Consider the following 19,011-nt stretch of genomic DNA (forward strand, 5'->3'; position numbering starts at 1 on the left):
GTGGGGTCCCCCAAAGTGTAGGGACACCGTTCGAAACTGACACTGAAAGTCTAATCCCAGCAACATTGGGGCGCACAATTGGGGAAGGATGAATAATTTGAAGTGGGTGACTGTTACACCCTGTACTTCCAGCGTGGTGATGCAATACCCCTTTATCCCGGTTGAGTGCGTCCTCGTGGCTAATGAGATCCTCTGGGTAGTGGGGATAATGTTAAGTCTGCAACGGAGGGCCAGATCTGGCCGGATAAAACTGTCAGTTGACCCAGAGTCAAATAACCAATTGGTGTAGTGTCCATGCACTTTAATCAGATCCATTGCTTAAGTGAGGGGATGAGAGCATTGCTGATTTAGTGTTATAGAAGCAGCCACTGATCCTGTTGACAGGGGAGTTCCGCGTGTTGACGTCACACAACGGGATGACGTCATAGATGCAGTCAGCGCTGGAAGAGCAGGTTGGAGGAACTCCCGGAGGTGCTGTTATGGCGGCGTCGGCGGATGAACGGTAAGTAGTGGGGGTTGTTGCTCGCGGTTGGCGGTGGGTAGGTCGTCGGTCGCGGCGTTCGGGCCCCAGCGGTCGTCAGCAATGGATGCTAGGGCGAGTACCTGGTTGGCCACGGCGGATCCCCAGTCGGTCGCGGTGGCCACACCAGTGGCGGCGTGGGCAGCGGCAGCAGGGGAGCGGGTAGCGGTAGCGTCGTCTCCGGGGGTATCTGTGGCAGCAGCAGCGGTAGCGTCGGCCCCGGGGGTGGTCGTGGCCGTAGCAATAGCGGGCTCTACAGTCGGGACCGAGGCCGGGTCGAGTGTTTCGCACGGGGACGAGAGGTGGGCCAACATCATGGTTGTGAGGGTGGGCTGCCCCTTCCGAGTTCGGCGTCTCCGTGACATCAGGCGTTGCTGTGCAGGGGAGCCCTCGCTCTCATTGGACGAGAGTTCTGGGGAAGAAGAGTTTAAATGGGATAGTGGCGGTTGGGCTTCACACGAAGCACTGTGTTTGCCGGCGGCCATTTTAGACCTACAGACTGCAGCAAAGTGGCCGTTTTTAAGGCACTTCTGGCACCTGGCTTTTCTTGCTGGGCACTGGGACCTGCTGTGCTTGTCCTCCCGCAGAAATAACATTTTGGGTTCGCAGGGGCCAGTGTAACAGCAGCCGACAGGCCATCAGTATCTCGTGGGGTGGTAGGGTAGAAGGGCACTCTACTCACATCAGAACGTGGGGTCCAGTCCCTAGAGAGCTCGTTTGACTTTAAGGCTGCATCCTCCATTGTGATTACAATCCGGGCCACGTCCTCTACTTTTTCTACCCCTTGTTCGAGCAAGCACAGCCTCACTTCGTTCGATCGGATCCCGGCCACATAGGCATCCCAGACGAGATCGCTTGTGATCTCGGCAGCAGTTTTGTCCACACAGTTACATTCTTTGCCCAACGCCTTTACTACTTGTAAATATGCCCTGCTGGACTCGCTGGGCTGTTGCTTCCTCGACGCAAGCACGAGCCGGGCATGAACTCTGTTCACCGGTTGATCATACAGTTCTTTCAGTACCTTTATGGCTGCGGTGTAAGTGGTCTGATCCTGGATGTTCTCGTAGACTCTCAAGGACACCATAGACAGCAATGCTGTTAGACGCTGGTTATCCTCCTCCACCTCAATGAGCCTTAGGAAATTTTTAAAGTTCAACAGCCAGAACTTAAAGGCTTTGAAGGCTGTAGCTGACTGTGAGTCGATGTCAAGTTTTTCTGGCCGAGTCAGACGCTCCAACCCTTTTTAAAAAAATTCTTTTTGCTAATAAAATTGTAGAGCTCGTCAAAAGAACCAAAGACTTGTTGATCTAAACCAAGGCTTTTATTAGCAAAAGACAGGAGCTGACCAGTCCGGAATGATCCAACCTGTCTAGGGACACAACCCTTTAAGGCCCAGACAGTAGGCATGGCTAAGCTCTCAGCAAATCGCTGTAAGCACAGTCATTACACTCTAGATACTGTAACTATATACATTGGTGATAGGTCTGTACTATCACAGTAGGTGAGGTACAAACCAGAGGTCATGTGTTAAGTGTGAAAGGGGAAAATGGCAGTCTCTTCAATCTGAGGTGCCTGCAAGCTCACACCAAGACACAAGAGCAACTCGTCCGTGTACTACTCTTTACAGACGATGCCGCTTTAGTTTCCCATTCAGTGCCAGCTCTTCAGTGCTTGATGTCCTGTTTTGCGGAAACTGCCAAAATGTTTGGCCTGGAAGTCAGCCTGGAGAAAACTGAGGTCCTGCATTAGCCAGCTCTCTACCATGACTACCAGCCCCGCCACATCTCCATCGGGCACACAAAACTCAAAACGGTCAACCAGTTTACCTATCTCGGCTGCACCATTTCATCGGATGCAAGGATGGACGACGAGATAGACAACAGACTCGCCAAGGCAAATAGCGCCTTTGGAAGACTACACAAAAGAGTCTGGAAAAACAACCAACTGAAAAACCTCACAAAGATAAGTGTATACAGAGCCATTGTCATACCCACACTCCTGTTCGGCTCCGAATCATGGGTCCTCTACCGGCATCACCTACGGCTCCTAGAACGCTTCCACCAGCGTTGTCTCCGCTCCATCCTCAACATTCATTGGAGCGACTTCATCACCAACATCGAAGTACTCGAGATGGCAGAGGCCGACAGCATCGAATCCACACTGCTGAAGATCCAACTGCGCTGGGTAGGTCACATCTCCAGAATGGAGGACCATCACCTTCCCAAGATCGTGTTATATGGCGAGCTCTCCACTGGCCACTGAGACAGAGGTGCACCAAAGAAGAGGTACAAGGACTGCCTAAAGAAATCTCTTGGTGCCTGCCACATTGACCACCGCCAGTGGGCTGATAACGCCTCAAACCGTGCATCTTGGAGCCTCACAGTTCGGCGGGCAGCAACCTCCTTTGAAGAAGACCGCAGAGCCCACCTCACTGACAAAAGGCAAAGGAGGAAAAACCAAACACCCAACCCCAACCAACCAATTTTCCCCTGCAACCGCTGCAACTGTGTCTGCCTGTCCCGCATCGGACTTGTCAGCCACAAATGAGCCTGCAGCTGACGTGGACATTTACCCCCTCCATAAATCTTCGTCCGCGAATCCAAGCCAAAGAAAGAATGTTCTATAGTTCTTTTTCTTTTTAAATTATCTTTATTGGGTTTAAGTTTAAAAAAAACCATATATATTAATCCAATACATGGGGTGAAATATATAGAAAATACAGATAATTAGTACTTCTCGAATAATACTTTAACCATACATATAAAAATTGTGTGTACCCTTTTCAATCAACCCATTTTCAAAATATTTCGAAAGAAAAAGATAAAAAAAAAGAATCCCTCCCCATTAATCAAGGTTAACTTGAATATCTAATATACATAGGAAACGAAGGACGACATTCGGAAACCAGGTCAGGAGCATCCAAACACCCTAATCCTTTAAATTATGGGAATACTCCATGAATGGGCCCCACATCTTGGAAAAATTCACCTTTACATCTTTAACGTTGTATCTGATTTTTTTTTATAACTTAGGAAGGCCATGACTCCCTGTAACCATTGAGTGTGAGTAGGTGGAGGGGCTGACTCTCCATCTCCTCCAAATTGCCCGTCCAGCTCTCAATGAGGTAAAAGCTCAGATTTGTTTTGAGATTATGTCAATACTATTTTCTCTTCTTGAATAAAACCAAACCTAGCAAATTAAGGGGCCACGGATCTAATGTGACCCTAAAAATGATCGATAAATTTTGAAAGTAAATTTTTCCAAATATTTTCTGAACGAGAGCAAGTCCAAGACATATGTATCAACGAGGTCTCAAAAAATTTACATTTATCACATTTATCAAGGGAGATTAGAAAATTGGTTTGAATTAAAAAGGAGGCCTTCATTAAATATAAGAAACAGGGTATTTAACGAGATGCTGGGAGAATACATGGATTGTAAAAAGAAGCTTAAGGAAGAAATTAGGAAAGCAAAAAGAAGGTACGAGGTGGCTATAGCGAATAGGGTGAAAGTAAATCCGAAGGGTTTTTACAAATATATAAATAGCAAAAGGAGTGTGAAAGATAAAATTGGTCCCTTAGAGGATCAGAGCGGACAAATGTGTGCAGAGCCGAATGAAATGGGGGTGATATTGAACGAGTTCTTCTCTTTGGTATTCACTAGGGAAAAGGATATGGAATCGTGTAGGATAAGAGAAGCAAAAGGGGTGATTATGGAAAATGTAGGGATTACGAAAGAGGGGGTGTTGGAACTTTTGAGGCATATAAAGGCGGATAAATGTCCTGGTCCCAATGGGATTTTCCCCTGAACCTTGAGAGAAGTCAAGTAGGAAATAGCAGAGGCTTTGACAGTAGGCTTCTTCAGGTGCATTCTCCGCCAAGAATGCACCTCCAGAAGCGGATTCAGACCTGTGGAATGGTCGTTCAGGTAGCAGCGCTGAAAGTGTAGTGCTGGCCATCTGAAAGGGACAGCTTCACAGGAGGCACCTCAGAGCACACTCCAACTCCTGTCCCTTTGGGCTGCCAGGGTTGGGATGGATGGCTGTCAGAGCTGGGACAGCCGGTGCAGGCTGTCAGCACAGGGACATTCCGTACGGGACATCCCCACACTGATCCCGCTGCCCTGCTCTCTCCCCTTAGCCCTATCAGTCCCCACACTGGGACGTCTGGCACGGGCTGTCAGCATTGCTTGTGGGGACTGATATAGGTCTGTGGGGAGGGAGCGAGGCAGAGGGAGCAGTATGGGGACAGCCTGCACCGGCTGTCCCAGCGCTGACAGCCCGCGCCGGCTGTCCTTGCCCTGACGTCCTGCGCCCGAGGGCAGGGGCAGCTGGGAGGAGGGCTGTCAGGCGCTCACCAGCTGATTGTCATCCCCATTAGCAGCCGCTTTCAGGTGGCTGCATTCAGGAGCTGGTGGCGGTGGGGTGGGGGGGGGCTCAGTGCTACGGCGATTGTCCCTCCCAGAGGAGGGTTACAAAGTTCACCTTGCATGCTCCTCCTGACAGTTGCAAATGGGCATAATATGTGGCTTACATTGGGGAATTTTGGCGACCTGAAAGTGCCTAGTGATTTTTCAACAGTCACTGGAGGGGGGCATGGTGCCACAGGATTGGTGTATTGCAAACGTGGTTCTTCTGTTTAAAAAGGGCTCCAGGTGTAGGCCCAACAATTATAGGCTGGTAAGTCTGACATCGATAGTTGGTAAACTAATGGACAGTATTCATAGAGATAATATGTATAAGTATCTAGAGGCAGGGACTGATCAGGGACACCCAACATGAGTTTGTGCGGGGAATGTCAAGTTTGACAAACCTTGTTGAATTTTTTGAGGAGGTGTCTCGGAAGGTTGATGAGGGTAGAGCAATAGATGTAGTCTATCTAGATTTCAGTAAGGCCTTTGATATGGTTCCACATGGAAGGTTGGAAAGGAAGGTTCAGGTGTTAGGTATTAATGTTGAGATAGTTAGATGGGTTCAACAGTGGCTAGAGGGAAGATGCCAAAGAGTCATGGTGGTTAACTGTCTGTCAGGATGGAAGCCGGTGACAAGTGGTGTTGGGTCCCTTGTTGTTTGTCATTTACAGTAATGATTTGGATGATGGAGTGGTAAATTGGGTTAGTAAATATGCAGACGATACATAAATAGTGGGGGGGTGGGTGGTGTTGTGGATAGTGAAGATGGTTTTCAGGGACTGCAGAAGGATTTGGACTTGCTTAGAAGAGTGGGCTGAAAGGTGGCAGATGGAGTTTAATACTGATAAGTGTGAAATACTTCATTTTGGGAAGAATAATCAAAGCAGGATTATTTTGAAGGGGAGGGCATTGAGGAATGCAGAGGAACAGAGAGATCTTGGAATAACAGTTCATTGTTCTTTGAAAGTGGAATCTCATGTGGATAGAGTGGTAAAGAAGGCTTTTGCTGTGCTGGCCTTTATAAATCAAAGCATAGAATATAGGAGCTGGGAGGTGATGTTGAGGCTATTCAAAGCATTGGTGAGGCCAAATTTGGAATACTGTGTGCAGTTCTGGTCCCCAAATTATAGGAAGGATATCAATAAGGTAGAGAGGGTGCAGAGAAGATTTACTAAAATTTTGCTAGGATTGCAGTATTTAGAATAGGGAGAAAGATTGAGTAGATTGGGTCTTTATTCATTGGAAGGTTGAGAGGGGATTTGATAGAGGTATTTAAAATTATGAGGGGGATTGATAGAGTAGATGTGAATAGGCTCTTGCCCTTGCGGGTAGGTGAGATTGGAATGAGGGGTCATAAGTTAAGGGTTGGGGGCAAAAGTTTAGAAGTAACATGAGAGGGAGCTTCTTTACTCAGAGAATGGTGGCTGAGTGGAATGACCTTCTGGAAGAGGTGGTAGCAGCAAGGTCAATTTTGTCACTTAAGAAAAAATTGGATTGGTGCATGGATGTGAGGGGATTGGAGAGTAATGGGCAGGGGGCAGGCAAGTGGGACTAGAGGAGATCACTTAAATCGGTACAGACTAGAGGGTCCAAGATGGCCTGTTTCCATACTGTAATTGTTATATGGTTATATAATGGATCAGTATCAAAATAAAAGTGAGATAGTTTAACTTTTGAAATATGTGCTCTATGCACCACTTTGAATTACAACAATATTGCGCACAAAAGAAGGATTCATTAATCAAATTGAGAACAATTTCCCAGTCCTCATCTGTGTGACAAATCCAATCCAAATCAGGCTCCCAATCACACTTGAACACTCACTCACCGACTTGCCAGTGAGTGTTCCAGTGGCCCAGGAAGCTCCCGGGATATCAACGACAGTGATGGGTTTGTGTCGGGGATCGGCTGTGGTTGGGAGAACTCGGTGATTGGTGGTGGCCACCATATTTTTGGTGAGAATTAAACATTATTTTAAGGCTTTAAAAGCCTTCCCTTATTGTTTGTTGTTGTTTAAACATTGATACAAGTGATTCGATGTTGCTACTGGGCTATTTTTTGAAAATGACCAGTTCTCCAAAAAAATGTTTATCCAATATAGGCCTGGTCCCAACCATTTTGGATAATCAGAGTTGTACTGTACATTAATTTAATCGATTTGATAAAATCTGGGCCAAAATTACACTTCTCTAAAATAGCAAACAGAGAGACCCATTCCACCCGATCAAAAGCCTTCTCAGTGTCGAATGAAAGAACACATTCAAGAGCAGAAGTGGAGGGTAAATATAAGAAATTAAAATAATTGATGTACATTATAATAAGAATAACAATTTTTAATAAAACCTGTTTAATCTTGACCAATAATTAATGGTTAGATATTTTCTAATCTACGGGCCAAAATTTTAGTTATTATTTTCATATCTGTGTTAAGTAATGAAATAGGTCTGTGCAAAGCACATTCGACAGGATCTTTTCATTAAAAGATGATGGAAGCTTCCTGTCTTTAAAAGAATCAATAAACACTGAACTTAAGTGAGGTGCAAGCCATTTAGAGAACAATTTATGAAATTCAACTGGATAAGCATCTCATCCTGGAGATTTACCAGATTGTAAGGAGGAAATAGCTGATAATATTTCCTCCTGAGAAATAGAAGGCAGCAGGCTTGTACAACTGTTCTGAGGAAGTGAAGGTAAATTAAGGTGATCGAAAAGTTCAACATTAAAGAATAATCTTTATTAAATTCACAGGTGTAAAGATTGGAATAAAATTCTCTGAAAGTATCATTTATTTGTTTAAAATAAATCAGTGCTCTTGACAACTCCCATTCGAATCTTATTAATTTGGTTTTTTTTTCAGCAGATATTTTCTTTAATTTTCTGGCCAGCAACTTGCCTGATTTTGGTTTTCCCCCATGATTGTAAAAATAGCTTTTACTCCTCACAATTGCTGTTCAATTGGGTAGTTCGAGAGAAGGTCAAATTTAGTTTTAAGGTCCTCTCTCCTTTACACGTCCAGATTTTTTATCTTGAGCAGACTGTAAATCGATTTGATTAATTAATTCTAACCTTTCCCTTTATGTCTTCTTAATATTAGCTGTGTAAGAAATAATTTTCCCTCTCAAATAAGCTTTCATTGTGTCCCATACAGTCAAATTAGACATGGTTGGGGAGAGTATTAGTAGTAAAAAAGAATAGTAGTTACTTTTCCATAAAATCTAGAAAAACTTTATTTAAAAGTAATATAGCATTAAATCGCTATTGCCTTTTTGTAAAGGGAGTGTCAAAAAATTCAAAGTTAAAATAACAGGAGCATGATCAGATATAACTATTCCTTGTTTTGGTCAAAGAGATCAATTGGTCGTCAATTAAAAAATGATCAATTCTACAATAAGAATGATGTACTTCAGAAAAAATAGAATATTCTCTGTTATTAGGATTTTTAAAATGGCATACACGTGAAACACCAAAATTTGATTTAAAAAAAAAGAATGAATTACAACTGAAGATTTGGAAAGAGTAACTAGTCTAGAGGAGGAACGATGTAGAACAGTATTTAAACAACAATTGAAATTGACCCACAAAATCAATGAGTAGTGATTTAAATCAATTAGGCCTGAATAAAAATTTTCATAAAATGCCAGCTCATTAATCTTTGAGGCATAAACATTTGCAAACACAACCATTTTATTTTATAATTTACATGTAAGAATGACCATGATTATCTATATGCTATTATGAAGTATAAATGGAATATTTTGATTGATTAGTATAGAGACTCCTCTAATTTTAGTGTCAGAAGAGGAATGGAAACATTTAAACACCAATCTGTCCTTATCAGAATTCCAAATGTGAGTTTCTTGGGAAAAAACAATAGTGGCCTTTAAGTGTCTAACATGAGCAAATACCCTATGGCAGGGGTGTCAAACTCAAATTCACAGAGGGCCAAAATTAAAAACTTGGACTAAGTCGTGGGCCAAACTAAATATTTATTGAAAATTTTCAACAACATCTGCATGTTTTCTCTTCTTTCAACATATGTAATGTTAAACATTTTCTTATTAAAATAAATGTTTAATAATAGTTTTGGTTAAACTCTTTCCAGAAGAAGCATTAACAAATGAGAAATAAAATATTCAATAAATAATATTTCTCTATAGCCTTTTAAGCTCCTTTTAAATGTGTTTTTTTTCAAAAGCCAACAAGTCAAAAAAATAACAACTTGCTTCAATGACAAACAGGTTTGTCTTTTAAAATGATGAACATATAGTCTCCCTCCCACCTGTCTCGAAAGGTCCTGTTTTCTGTCTTTCGTTTGGCCATTTTACATAAGGGGTTTATTACGTGTGAGTTGGGTGACAGGTCGCAGATGCCAATGAAAGTAAAGAGAGGAGGTGGGGGCGATTAGCGGGCTGACGGGCTGGCGCCAACGCATTTGCAAAGCATTCTGGGATTTGTAATATTAGCTGTGCATGCGCTATACTGGCGCGGCGGCCAGCGGGCCAGCTCTAATACATATTTGATATGATCTTGCGGGCCAAATATAATTATATCACGGGCCAAATTTGGCCCATGGGCCTGAGTTTGACATGTGTGCCCTATCTTCCCATTCATGCCCTTAACATTCCAAGAGATGATCTTTAAAGAAGAAATCTTCAAATTTATTTAATATTAATATTAATTGGTGGTAATTGGATGCTCCACCCACGTCTGTCATCATTCGAAATACCATAACCTTCGATCCACACTGAAATTCAAAGAAAATAAAATATAAGATACAAGTTACCTTGAAAATCCAAAGAAACCCAAATAAATCCCCTCTCTGAACTGAAGGCCAGTAACTAAGATAGTTATATCTAATCCAAATTGCTTCTGTTGTTGATTTTATTGCTCCTTGTAATTAAAACAAAAATGGTTTATATCATTCCAATGACAAAATAATTCTGTAAAAAGTTAAACAATAAGCTAATTTCCAAAGTGTGTAAAGATAAGCATTTTAAACGCATGCGCAATAGCATCGTGTCCAATTTAGCAGTCCAATGGAAATAAATCCCTGTGCCACTACTCTAATGTTAAAAAAGCAAGATGAGCAATTAACACATTTAATAATTCTGTTAGGAATTCAGCAACAAAAAAAAGTTCCCGGCTTATTGTATAAACAGGCATACCACACATTCCACACGCATATTCATTACTATCGTCTACACAGTAACAGTAATTCTTGAAATAAAAAAAACATTTCTACACTTCTGTTTTATGATAAACACAAAATAAACCATAAAACTTGTATAAACATCTTTCAAAATAAATGTAACAAGCTAAACCATACAATTTGCAAAGAAAAAGAAGAGAAGAAAAGATATTTACCCCACCTCACTCACGAATAGTCCAGGAATAAAGTAAAAGATAAGTGGAAAAATCCCCCGTCCCCCTAAATAGTTCAAACTACCAATACCAGATAATAGACCACATAAAATTCAAATGAAAAAAAGACCCCCCCCATTTCAAAATAAACTCAACCATCTCCCACAAAGACAAAGACAGTTAACTCTTCCTGCAGCATGGCAACCATCTTTGTACTGCAGATCACGATCCAATTAAAGCTGAAACCAACGGTGAAATGAAAATGGAGTCAGTCTCTACTCAGCTTTCTTCAAATGAGACAAAAGAATAAAATTCAGTCCAAGTCCAACATTACAACAGAGACGAACGGAGTCAGCCAATTCTCAATCTTCTTTGATGGAGGCAAAGCAAGTCAACTCACTCCAAGGACAACGCTAAAGCTGAGGTGGCGTCATGTTTGGCCAAAATTCACTGGGCTTAACATCGGATGAAAGTCCAAAAGGGACTGGTGCAAAAATGGCGATGGGACCGGCAGAACTAGGTAAAACTGGGAGTCGGGTCAAGAATTGAGCATCATCCTGGAAAAAATTGAGAATTGTGTAACCGATTCATAAGTGTTGAAACGGAGATGAAAGAGATGAGGGAGAAAATTCCTGAAATAAAAGAGATAGTTTAAGAGCTGATGGAGAGAATGGGACGAGCAGAGTTTGAATTGACGAAAACACATGGAAAAACTCGAGGTTTTGGGTAAAAAAAGCCAAAGGATGGGAGTTGGATAAGCAAGGACTGCTTGACAAAATTGACCATTTGGAGAACTTACGTTGACAGAATATTGTCCGAATCATTGGACTGAAGGAGGGAATTGAGGGAAGAGACCTGGTGAACTTTTTTCAAAAATGGATCCCACAAGTGTGAGGAGAAGTCAAATTTGGAGAAAAACTGCACATCAAGAGAACTCACTGAACACAGACCCAGAAGAGTCAGCGATCAGAGACCAAGACTAGTAATGGTGACACTTTTAAGCTACCGAGAACGGGAGATAATTCTGGGAGCAGCATAAGAATAATGGCCTGCCCGAGGTTGATTATGAAAAGGTACTTTTTTTTCAAGACTTTAGCCTGACCTTGATTAAGCAAAGGAAAGAATTTGAAGATGTGAAAAGACAACTACACGCTAAAATCTTGAAATACTCAATGATACACCACATGACTGAGGGCTGAACTAACGGAAGGGAACTGGAGATTTTTCAAGACCAAGAACTTTGTTTAAAAAAAAGATTCAGGTTGTGGAGGGAGAAGATTGTGAAAATATTTATAATAGAAGTAAGTAAAAGTTGTATTTTTCATATTTTTGTTAAATCGTCTTGTATTTATTGCTTAAAAGTAAAGTATAGAAATGTTCACGGAGAGCTCAGCAAACAAAAAAAATCTGGGAAAAGTGGTAACAGGGTGAAGACTCCGGTCTAAGAGAGAATGGTGCCTGGAAAGGAGTAGCAAATAAAAAGATGGTGCTGGAGGGAGGTTTTTTCCTTCGGAGATTCCACGGGCTTTTTCCGAGTGCTTTCAGGGTTCTACGTATACGTCACTGTTGGGGCAGGGACATTGTGTGTCTTTCTTAAAGGGGAAGGATCATTTTATTATTTAAAGAGATTTTATTGTTAAAAATATTGTTTTAAAGAAGAATATGGATAAAACATTAAAATGTATTTGTTTTAATGTTAATGCTATTAAAGGGTAGGTGAAAAGAAAACAGATCTTGGCATACCTAAAAACATTAAGGGCAGATATAGTCTTTTTACAAGAAACACATCTTACCAAATTGGAACACACAAAATTAAAAAAAGGATGGGTGGGGGAAGTAATATTATCTTCATTGAGATCAAAAGCAAGAGGTGAAGCAATTTTAATTACTAGAAATATAATAGAAGAGACATTAACCGATCAACCTGGAAGATTTATACTGGCACACTGCAAAACATATGCACATTTACGCCCCAAATTATGACGATGAAGTCTTTATGAAGGATATCTTTTTAAAAACCGCAGGGGGAAAACAAAGTATATTGATTGGAGGAGATTTCAATTTTTGTTTAGATCTAATCTTGATAAATCTGCGAGAACAGTAATGAGGGCAAAAGCTGTAAAAACGACATTATCATTTATGAAGGATTTAAATTTAATTGATATATGGATGCAGCACAAATAAAATAATAAAGGTGCTATTATTATAAAAATTTAAGTGACCTTCCCAGTGAAAACTTCCTTTTTTTTTAATCCAACTGTAGGCCTTGACGGTGTATGGATTTATATTGTGAAGGGGTTGGGAGGGAAGGGGTTGTTGTGCTTTGAATTGTATGAAAAAGTTATATTTATATTTACATATATTGAAAATGGAAAATATTTATATGTATATTTATGGAAAAAATAAAATATTTAAAAAAACTTGTTGTGTTTTTTTCATGGAATTTATGATTTTCCTCTGGCCGTCTTTTAAGATTGGGCCGGATACAACAACACTTGCCTAAAACCCTGTTTGAAAAGCTTCTCTATGACCAGATGGAATTTTCACCTCATCTCCATCACCTCAGGGCAGAAGTCTTCCACAAATCTGATAATGCTGGTCTTGAAAGGTCAGTTCTTTCTTTCGTCAGGCCTCTCAAATGACCCGTTCTTTTTGTTGAAAATAGTGGAATTGAAGAATTACCGACCTCTGAAGTTCTTCAGAAGACGACTTTGGAAAAGGTGAACGATGTGCTCGATCAAATACAGGCTCTGCACCAAGCAAATATTTATCAAAGATCTTGATGAGTAAGTTGGTATCCTCTATTATTGCATCTGCTCCGGCCCTCCAGGTTGCTGGCAGCCATGTTGAGTTCTAGTCTGTCAAGTCTGCTACTCACGGTGACTAATGCTTTCTCCATGTCGTCCAGAAGTTCTTCAATTGCTGGAATAAGAGTTAGAACTTAACCTCTACTCTCAGTAATGTTTTTCCATAGTTGCTATAAGTTTCTTTGTTATTTCGTGGGATTGCATCTTCATCATTTTGGCAGCCATTTATAAAGTAAGTGGAACTGCTTCCTCCTTGACCTCCTTCATTGCGTTGGCTCCTTTTTTAGACATGTTCTGTATAATAGTATTAAAAACAAGCAGCGAAGCCAAGATTCAATCACTTAGGTTAAAAAAAATTGAGTGAAAGGGTGGAAAGTATTAGACATTGTCAGGAGCTCATAACTGCTGCATCATACTCCAGCCAGAGGTCCTCTATGGTTCTAATAGGAAAGAGTGACCAGGTTTGGGGAAGGAAGGCTGGGGGTGTTGGGACAAGTTGTTGACGGAGACTGGGTGGTGTGTGGGCAGGTTTGATCAGTGAATCAATTATCGGGAAAGACGTGATCAGTGGTACAGAGGAATGGCTTGTGATTCTCACATGCAGTTGGATGAAGAGATCTTTGGTCTGTTGGACAGTTATGGGGGTTGGTGTCAGATTTGTTAGGTGGGTTGGGTGAGGATTTTGAGGTGATTAATAACATGGGCTGGAAAGTTGGATGAATAGAATACCTGAAAGAGATTCAGTATGTAAATAAATGAAAGGGAGCCTACCAGCACCAGATTTCCAGAGCAGTGCTGCAACCTGTCAAGGAAGACCTGTAGATCTACATGCAACAGAATTCTATATTCAAACATAGAATTTCTGGGATGGGTGAATATCTGAAGAATAACAATAATCTTCATATGTATGACCCTGTAAAAGTCAGCACCCAGGTATCTAAATTTCTGGATATTTTTAGGTTAGCTTCTGAAAGGACAACCTTTTCTGAACTGAACATCTAAGTGAACATTCAACAGTCCAATACTTGAATCACGAAATTCCCCAATACTACTTTGTTCATTCATAAATGACATGCAGTGGAACAAAGACTTTTTACTGGATCTCCCTATCTCCAAATGGAAGCTGTGAGAGTAACTGAAAATATGTGTTATGTCCTGATGAAGTGGCACGGTCCCACAGCAGTTAATGATACTGCCTGACTGCTCCAGGGGCAAGTTTGATCATGACACTGAGGCATACGTATTTCATCTAGTATTTGATTTCCTCCCAAATCCCAAGGATTTACTTGATAGTTTCATTGGCTATTTTAATTACCCCATTATGGTCCTTTAATGGCAAAAAGAATCAAATTGGAATTGATGAGGCCATGGGAAAGAAAGTCAACAAGGAAATCAGGAGCAGGGGAAAAGGTCAAATGAGATTACTCCCGCGGGAGCTGGCCAAGACCTGATGGACAAATTGGACTCATCCAGTATCACAGAGGATAAGAATAAGTTAAGATATTATGATATAATTATTAAGATATAATTCTTTAAAAATAAAATATTTAAGAAACAAAGCCATCTTAGTTCGTCCAATTGGAATAAACTTCCATTTGCAAACAAGTATTAAAACAACAGAATACCTGAGGGCTGATATAACTTGTGCTCTTTTTTTCCATATGCTCTTGCAAGATTCTCCCATGAAGTTATTAATATTATCGGAATATTTGTCAAGTTGCATTTATTGCAATAGGTGGCAGTGTGGTCCAGTGTAATAGAGTTCATGAATTACTATTCAGTAATATATATATTCATTTGAAATAACATGTTGTTTAAAAAAATAACATTTTTTTAAACTCTGTTCTGTAGTTCTTTGCCTTCCCTATATCGGAAAGACTGAGTGCAGATTGGGAGATTGCTTTGCTGAGCTCCTTCACTCCATCCACACCATTGACAGAGACCTCCCAGTAGCCAACCATTTCAGTTCTGTGTCACACTTCCATACAGTGATAGTACAGATTCTATCACCAATGTGTATATGTACAGATTGTAGTGTAGGATGACTGTGATTGGCTGAGAGCATAGCCACGCCTACTGGCAAGTCTTGAAGGGTTTCTCCAAGACAGACCAGGTCATTCTGGACTGGTCGACCTACATGTGATACGCTCCAGTCTTCTAGTTAATAAAAGCCTTGGTTTGGATCAATAAGCCTTTGATTCTTTCGACGCACACTACAATTTTATTAACTAGAAGACTGGAGCATATCACATGTAGGTCGGCCAGTCCAGAATGATCTGGTCTGGCTAGGAGCAACCCTTTAAGACCTGCCAGTAGGTGTGGCTATGCTCTCAGCCAATCACAGTCATCCTACACTACCATCTGTACATATACCCATTGGTGATAGAATCTGTACTATCACACATACTCACATGTCCGTCCATGGCCTTGTGTACTATCCCACCAAGACCCCACCCGCAAATTGGAGGAACAACACCTGATTTTCTGTCTGGGCCCTCTCCAGCCAGATGGCATTAACATTGACTTTTCCTCATATACTTTCCCTGCCCACAGAAGTAGCCCTTCGGGTGGTTGCTAACAGCTGCGGACGTCAGCTCAGGTCGGGAACGGGTTTGCTATTCTGTCTCCCAAGATGGCGGTGCCCGAGTCCCCAACGAGGCGGCTGCATGTTTGCTAGAGAACGATTCTGCATAGTGGATGGCTACTTCCAGGGTGTTTGCCATTTCGATTGTTTGAGGTAGACTCGGTCTTTTCTGCTTGAGTAGCCTCTGCCTCACGTAATCGGAGCAGACACCTGCTTCGCAGGCGTCTCTGATTAGCAGCTGTTCAGCACTTGTAGCCTGGCAGTTGCAGTCCTTTGCAAGCTCCTGCAGGGCCCTGTTTCATCGGGTCACACTTGTGCATTCAGATGACAATAAACTTGATTGCATGAGCAAAGTTCTATCCATAAGGATAACTGAGCTTCAATTCTCCATTCCACCTCCACTCTGATTTTTTTATATATAAACCACAAAAAGATTAAAAATAGGATGGAGTGAACAACATAAAAACAGAGAGGAAGTATTTCTGCAAATAATAAATGAGAGAGAAGCTACAGTAAACATTAGCCCTTTGCAAGATCACTTCAGATAATATTTGAGTCTGATGACACAGCTGGCCAGATCATAAAGGATGGCAGAGTTCTTCCTCCAGAGGGCATCAGCCAACTAGATGGGTTCTGATAATCTGATGGGTTTTTAAAAAATTATTTCTAAGCTTTTCAATTACATGGTTAGCTTTGAAAGTTGTGAGCTCAAGTTTCTGGATTATTAGTCCGGATTTTGGGTTAGGTATTACATTTGAAATTGCAGAGTTATAAGTTTGACACGAGGAATCAACGAGTGGAAGAAATAGTCGGTGACCATCTTGTTGCATTTAGAAGCTTTCCAGGCATATCCATCAAGTCTAAAGACGAACAGGGGGGGAGTCACGTGATGGAGTAGTGGCCGGTAGGGGAACTCCAGCCCTCTCCAGAAAAGTTAAAAAAAGATAGAGAAAAAGCAAAGGCACAAACTTAAAAACCAAAACAAAGTGAAAGTAAAAGTGTGAAGAAAATGGCAGCGAAGAAAGAAAAACCAAAAACAACGGGAAGAAAAGAAAAGGAAAGACGTCGGAAGAAGAAGGTGAAGGCCTTACCTGTCCAAAGAGGCCCGCCGCGGAGAGAGAGGCCTGCTCCCACAGGTCAATGGAGGTCCCGGGCACGGGACTACAAAAATGGCTCGCAGAGCCGAGTAAAAGTGCGCAACCGCGCATGAAAAAAAACACACTGACGGGAGGGGGGAGCAGCTGCAGAGTCGATCTCCACAGCTGAGAGAGACACCTGCAACACAGCAGCAGGTGCAGAACACAGACAATAACGACAACAAGAAAGAAGAGGGGAAAAAGAAAACAAGGAAACAACAGATGGTCAACCCAGAGGAAGAAGAAGAAGAACAGAAAGAAGTGGAAGAAGAAGAGAAAAGCAAGACAATGGATGTATCTTTTTTTAAAGAATATATGGAATCAGTGAAAGAATGTCAATTACAAGAATTTGATGAGATAAAAAAGAAGAATTAAGAATGCAGAAGAAAGAATGAATAAAATGGAAGTGGCCATATCAGAATTGGCAAAAAGAGTGGAAAATATGGAAAAACAAGAAACATTTGTAGATATGGAAGTAAAAGACTTAAAAGAGAAATTAGAAGAATCTAATAAAAAAGCTAAAGAGGCACAGGAGCTGTTAGCTCAGATGATAGATATAATAGAAAACTATAATAGAAGAAATAATATAAAGATAGTGGGCCTTAAGGAAGATGAAGAAGGCAAGAATATGAGAGAATTTATAAAAGATTGGATCCCCAGGGACCTGGGAAGACCAGAATTACAGGAAGAAATGGAAATAAAGAGGGCACATAGAACTTTAGCCCCGAAACCACAACTGCAGCAAAAACCAAGATCCATTTTAGTAAAATTCTTAAGATATACAACAAGAGAAAATATATTGGAGAAAGCAATGAAGAAAGTAAGAGAGGACAAAAAGCCACTGGAATATAAAGGTCAAAAATTTTTTCTATCCAGACATAAGTTTTGAACTCCTGAAGAAGAGGAAGGAGTTCAATACAGCGAAAACGATCTTATGGAAAAAAGGATATAAGTTTATGATAGGTACCCAGCGGTACTTAAAATAATTATTCCAGGGCAACAAAACAGACTATTCTCGGATCCAGAGGAAGCAAGGAAATTTGTAGAACAACTACAAAACAAGCAGAGAGATGAAGACATGCAATAAGAGTAAAAATGACCACGATCTATATGTATGTGTGTAAAGGGGTATATGTGAGTATATGTATAATGTGCATACATGAATGTATCCGTATTTAGAGGAAAATATATAGAGTATAGACAAGAATTAATAAGGGAGGGAAAGGGAATAGAGGGAATAAGGAGGGAGTTAAAAGAGTGACCTTTGTTACATATGAAAATTGAAATCTTTTCTGGGGGGGCTGGGTGGGGAGGAGTTACGGTCACTGCAAAATCAGCTGACGTTTGCGAGTGAATTCGCAAATCCAAATGGAGAGGGGAGATGTGGTTGTCCGACAAGGGATAAAGGACAACTCAGGAGGGGGAGGGGAGAATGGGGTTAAAGAAGTTTTAAATAGGAGAATAGGGAAAATGTTTGATGTTTTAGAAATGTTGTCTTATAAAGTGTTCAAAACAAGAAAGCAGAAATGGAAAGAAGGAAAGGTAATGATGTAGAAACAGAAAGGGAAGATAAACAAAGTATAAAATGGCTACGCTGAACTATATGACTTTAAATATTAATGGAATACATAACCAAATTAAAAGGAAGAAACTGCTAAATTTACTGAAAAAAGAAAAAATTGATATAGCATTAGTGCAAGAAACACATTTAACTGAATTGGAGCACAAGAAATTAAAGAGAGATTGGGTAGGACACATAACAGCAGCGTCATATAATTCAAAAGCAAGAGGAGTAGCTATATTAATTAGTAAAAATGTGCCAATTAAAATAGAAGAGGAAATAATAGATCCAGCAGGGAGATATGTAATGATAAAATGTCAGATATATTCGGAGTTTTGGAATCTACTCAATGTATATTCACCTAACGAAGAAGATCAAAAGTTTATGCAAGATATTTTTTTGAAGATAGCAGATACGCAAGGGAACATATTAATAGGAGGGGATTTCAACCTGAATTTGGATTCAAATATGGACAAAACTGGGAAAAAAAATTAACAGAAAGAACAAAGTAACCAAATTTATAATTAAATCGATGGAAGAAATGCAACTTTTGGATATATGGAGGAAACAACACCCAAAGGAAAAGGAATATTCATATTACTCGGCTAGACATAAAACATACTGAAGAATAG

General features: G+C 40.8%; 1 long non-coding RNA gene across 3 annotated transcripts in view; it reads left to right on the forward strand.

Annotated features, from left to right (window-relative positions):
- The window catches only part of LOC138764218 (uncharacterized), a 64,513-nt gene that overhangs the window by 28,267 nt on the left and 17,235 nt on the right, over positions 1-19,011 (forward strand). The window contains exons 4-5 of one of the 3 annotated variants that reach the window (XR_011358078.1): positions 385-502; positions 12,957-13,077. The exons of 1 other annotated variant lie outside the window; for it this stretch is intronic. This is a non-coding gene — a long non-coding RNA (uncharacterized lncRNA). The remainder of the gene's footprint in view (positions 1-384; positions 503-12,956; positions 13,078-19,011) is intronic. One more of the 3 variants, XR_011358077.1, reaches the window with a different exon arrangement.

This window comes from Narcine bancroftii, chromosome 5 (assembly GCF_036971445.1).
Source record: "Narcine bancroftii isolate sNarBan1 chromosome 5, sNarBan1.hap1, whole genome shotgun sequence".
Taxonomy (NCBI): Eukaryota; Metazoa; Chordata; class Chondrichthyes; order Torpediniformes; family Narcinidae; genus Narcine; species Narcine bancroftii.